We start from the raw sequence: 5,570 nt of genomic DNA, 5'->3' as shown, positions 1-5,570 counted from the left end.
CATTCTTGTTAAAACTGCCTGGTTATTAATTTTTTTCTGCTGTGAACCTGCACATCCCCTGGAGGGAAGGCAGCAGGAGGAGAGCAATGGAGGGGTAGCCCAAGGCACACGGGTGCCTTGCCAGCTCTGAAAGGGCCGGTGCTGCTGACTGAGGTGGGCTTAAGGCTGATGGTTCCTGTGCTGCAATGGGACCCCGGCAGCCGGCCTGCATGGCCAGCACCTCTGAACTGGAGCCTCTGGCTTAGGCATAGAATCAGTTTAATCACACCCAAGTATAAGAAGATGTGGTTTCATGTGGCAATGCTGCAGCTTGTCCTTGAGAGCCTTGACTTTATAAGACTCTGGGGAATAAAAGCCAGCTCTGAGGCCCCACGGGACACCAGCCTCGCATCTGCAGGGGGGAGGATGAAGATGGTTTGCCAGGAGCAAGTGTTGAGGCTTTATTTGGGAAAGGGCTGTGAAGACATTGCTCATCACTGTAAAGCCAAGGGCAGCTCCACCTCACCAGTCCCTAGCAAGCAGCTTTTGTTTAATATAGCCCAAGCTCACTGACACTGTGCTGCTGCTGCACTAAGCAAGATCAGAGGGTTAAATCAGATCTGGACACTGCTAGAGCTATGGTGGAAAAGGGCTGAGATGGAGCAGGCCTCTTCCAGATGATTCCTCGGTAGATAGGAGGCAGTGGAAATGCTGGCTCTGTGTTTGTTTGGGAGATGTGCTGGTATGCCTGTAGCAGGAGGGCTATACACCGTCGTATCCAGATAATCCTTCCCAGCCTAGACAGTCACTAGCCCAAAATGTTCCTGCAAGGGTGGAGGTACTTGGAAATAAGCCCAGCTTGGGCTGGTCTCCATGTGCCCTCTGCCGGGCAGCATCAGCTGGGAGGCACCCACAGAGTCAGAGCCAGAGAGATTGTCTGAACTGAGCACAGCCCCTTTTGGAGCTAAAATTCATTTCTCCTAACGTAGTGCCCTTCTCCCTGCCAAGAAAATGAGCCAGGGTGTTACACAGCCCTCGCACAGAGCCATGCTCAGACACCTCTCCTGGGGCTGGGGACTTGCTATGGGCACTGCTACAACCCCTGTGCCTGTGGGACCCACTGTCCCCTCCTGGTACATACAGCTAAGGAGACAAGATATTTTACTGTGTTTTATTTAGTAAAATGTTAAAATAAATAAATACAAATTGATCAGATGCTCTGTACCCCCTCCCCCCAACTTTAATTTGCTAAAATCTAAACACATTTGTACCAAAACTGAAACCACAAGGAACTTGAAGGCAGCAGATACTGCAGATCACTATGAGCATCAGGCTAAAAAAAATAGAGATATTTAAAAATCCCAAACCAGTTCACAAGTGGGTGTTCTCATGGTGTGATTCTGTGACAACAGAGCAGTACCAGTCAGAAAGGGCATTTTACACCAGGGCCTGCAAGGAAGGGAGAGTGGTGGGGAATGGGACAGCACAGGTGCCACTGGCTCACAGAGGACAGAGCCCGTGGCTTTGCCATAAGAAACCCAGCTGGGAGAGAAGCTGCCGTCACCCTGCACAGCACCCGGCCCCTGGCTACAGCAACAGCACTGCCAGAACTGAGGGCTGGTCACCAAAATCCCCTGGAGAAATCAGACAGACTGGGGAAAGGACCAGGCTCCAACACAGAGCCCTTCAGGGTGAGCTCCTGCTCCAGGCCCATGCCACGACTCCCCCTTTACAGCTCAGTCTTGGTGAAACAGCAGGTGGGCACGGGGGAATGGGACGAAGCATGGCACACAGGTGGGGTGGTGGCATTAATAAATCTACACAGATGGTGCTGCTGTGAACGTAGGAACATAAAGCCGTGACTGAAGCCTGAGTATTTTCTCCTAACAAGCAGAGCTGCCTTCACAACCCTCCTGCCCTCAGCTGCAGACATGTCAGGGGGGTTGTTTGCAGAGTAGAGCCAGTCAGCTCCCTAAAGAAAACTGAGCACAGGCAGCCACCTCAGTGCTGCACCAGATCTTGCAGGTGCAGCAGCTCACCACCACCTGTGTCCACTGCTGCTGACACAGCAAAGTTGTTTCCTTCCTCCACAGGAGCCTGGACAGGTCGGCACTAGCAGGCTCCCCTGCTTTGTGCTGTTACCTTGCTTAATCTTTGCTCAGTGGAGTTTGGAACACATGCTTTGCTTCTGTGGGGCTGTGAGAGGAAGCCAAGACTCCTCTGACCATGTAAGATGGCACCTGGGAGGACCCTGCCGCTGTAATTGGAGTGAAGCAGCTTGTGGGACATGACTGCTGCTGGCTCTGCTTCTGTGGTGCTGCCTGAGTCTCAGAGGCTTATGCAGAAGCAAAAACTCTCCTTAAGGAGGGCCTTGGCTGCCTGTCACATATGTCATCAGGAGGAACTCAGAGACAGCACACCTTCTGGAAGGGAGAGTGGACAGGTAAGACACTGCCTGGCTCTAGAGTCAATCACTGTTTTGATGTCAGTGATAATTTAAGTGAAGAAACATAAGACTATGATTAGAAATTACACATTAGCCCAGAACAAGCAGAAACATGCAGCCTCCCACCACACCCAGCACGGGGCTTCTTTCAACAGTGCCTACCCCAGTGCCTGCAGCCATGGAAATCTGCTCTTCCAAAGTCAGAACTGCCAGTACCTGCCTTACAGAGGGCAACATGAGGCACAAAACAATCTCTTTTCCTACCCCAGCAATTCTGGCCCCACCTGAGACACCAATAACAAGCTTGGATAACAAGCCAGGGGAACCCCTGTCCTTACATGTGCACAGCATGTACCCAGTGCTGCTGCAGTATCAAACCTCAGTGCTAGGGATCCAAAATCAAGGGTGGTCACAGAACACAGCCCCAGGAGCTGCCCTGTGACACTGCTTCCCTTCCCCACCTGAGCTATACCCCCAAGGCTCACTGAGTTCTGATTGCTCACTGAGAAAAGTGTTCTCAAAGCACAAAGGCAGCAACACTTCATTTGTTTTCCAACAGAACATATGTTAGAAGGCTGGTAACAAAAGGGCAGGGATAAATTGAGGTTTACTTTTGCCAGTGTAAATTTAGGAAAAAGAAAAGAAGATGCAAAAGGTGGTGCTGAGCTGATCAATACTGCTCACTGGTGCTGCTGCCTTTTTGTGCCAGCTTTCCACCCGCAACAGAGCCACACTCTCAAGGGTTTTGAGTTCACCAGGCACTCCTGATAGTAAGCAAGTCCTTAAGTGCTTCCTCCATTCTAGAACTAAGGTGTGGGCTGAGTTTCTCCATCTGAAGCCTTTGACACCTGCTTGGATACTAGAGAGAGAACAGGCACAGAGCTTATCCCTGGTTACACAGGAGAGCTGGGACAGCTGCTTTCCCAGGAGGGTGCCCCATGGTCTGGCTGCTAATGTAGCCGAGAGGCAGGCCCTCAGCTCCTCACAGGTTACATTAAACTCAACACATGTCCCTTGTTTAGCTGCACTGGTGAAATGCCCCTTTCCATGTGTCCCTAAAGAAACCATGTCCTGAGAAAACAGGGAGGCATTGCTCACACAGAGGGATTTTGGCACAGAACTGCCATATATGACAGCGCAGAGAGCAGGGATCTTCCACAGATACTCCAGGAGGTGGCTGAGAAGTTCCTGAATCACACATACTATTCCATATCATCTCCTTCACTCACACAGAACCCAGGGCTTCTGGGAGCTGATGCTGGTTTCACCTAGGCTCATTGTAGCACTTGAACTAGGAAGGTGCAACCACATCAGCAGAGCTGAACCTTTAGCTAAAGGTTTTGGGAATGTTTACAGCCAAGAAAATGTTTAATTAATACAGTCCAGATTAGAGTAGGCTCTAGCTGCCTCAAGGTCTGCTTGATCTGCTTTATCCCCATGTTGTAGCTTAGAAGTCAAATAAGGTTCTCATCAGGATGGGATCACTCAGCAGCAGAAGCAGAGCTAGGGATGACTTTGTGCCTACTGCCTTTTCAGTCTGCACCTAAGTAGCTCTTTTCTCCCACCACACCTGCTCCTTTTGGAATACAGACCAACCCGTGTCAGAAATTGAGGTAGGATAAAAGAGTGGTTTTGTTGTACTCTTTCCACTGAACTTTCAAACCCTGTAACTACAGAAATACCTATCTACTCAGAAGGGAGACCTGCTTCACTCCTGGATTTTTCCTACCCTCACTTTCTCATCTAATGTCTTTCCATATTTTTTCTCTCTGTTCTGCTTTACCCCACATAATCTTTGTCTCCTTTGCTGCTCCTGCTTTTTCTCTCTTCCTTTCCATCTCCAGCCCTGTACCACTTCTCAAAAGAGGCTTCTGTCCTTTAATTTGTCCCTTGCAACATCCACCTCTGGCCCAGGGAGATGGGAAGCCCTGGCCTGGCTATTCACATGAGATATACTCCAGGGACTTGCACAGCACAGTGATTTCCACAGCAGCCATGCTCTTGGCGAGCCTCTGTTCTGTTCATTACTCAGGTATTTTAGTAATACTGACAGGGTTACAGACAGACTTTCACACAGGTAAGCTCTTGGTTTTCTGATACAAGCCCGCAATTAAATTAACCTCTGGGAGAGGCATTTGTCTTTTCATGGGTCTTTAATTACCAAGCTTACCAGTGCATGGCATAAATAATTTTCTTTATTGGCAAGTTGATCAACTATGTGCTCAGCCTATACAAGACACAATGATGCAGAAAGTTCTTGTCCCAGGTAAGAGAGAAACAGGAGGGAAATGGGAGCTAAGGGTAAAGGACAGAGAGACTCATAGTACTTTTCAAGTATTACATTCCATTCTGTAGGAGTTAGAAACAGGACTGAATCTTAAAGAAGGATCTGAGCAAGAGAGCAATAACCTGGAGACAAGACATCTGCAGCTCTCCCTTTTCCCGATCCCATCTGATTTTTGGGTCACTCTCTGGTCCATGTCTGACCACTGAAAACAAGGATGCAGCAGCAGGTCACTGCAAGGTTTGCTCCCATGTCCTCAGAGACCAGTACCTAGCTGGTTGCTGAAGAGTTCTTTGGACCTCTTGCCTTCTGAATGCCAGAAACTACAGAATCCATAGTGCTTGGGAATGGACTTTGCTGAGGTAGTTTGTTGGCCAGGCAAGCCTAAGCGCCGAATGAATTAGCTGCACAACAGAACATCTTCCTCTTTCTCCAGGTTCCTGACTCCTGCATACTCGTGAGAAAACTCTTTGCAGTAATCCAGCAAAGTTTAACTTGCCTTGGATCTCCAGAATTCCAAGGGAGGACAACAAGAGGTGAAGAAGGGTCAAAACGATTCTAAAAAGACAGGAAGAACCCTGTCCAAAGGGGCGTGTCCCCAAGGAAATGTAACACTGGTATTTTGGTGGTTATCTGAGCAGCTCACTGAGAGAGGCCCTCAGTAAAAGAGTGAATTTTGGTTTAACATCTTAATATGTTATTTTAAAACCACAATTAATTAAAAGCATGTATTTATCATTAGTGCTTCAGAATCAAAGAGGGTGGCATGCAACCTAGCTGAGGAAAAGAAAAGAAACATGTGCACTGCAAATTCACAAATGTTTTCACATGAGAATGTGAAATGTATCCACATGAGAAATT

Source organism: Serinus canaria, chromosome 5, assembly GCF_022539315.1.
Source record: "Serinus canaria isolate serCan28SL12 chromosome 5, serCan2020, whole genome shotgun sequence".
Taxonomy (NCBI): Eukaryota; Metazoa; Chordata; class Aves; order Passeriformes; family Fringillidae; genus Serinus; species Serinus canaria.
The sequence above is the reverse complement of the archived record's forward strand: the minus strand, read 5'-3'. Positions refer to the sequence as shown.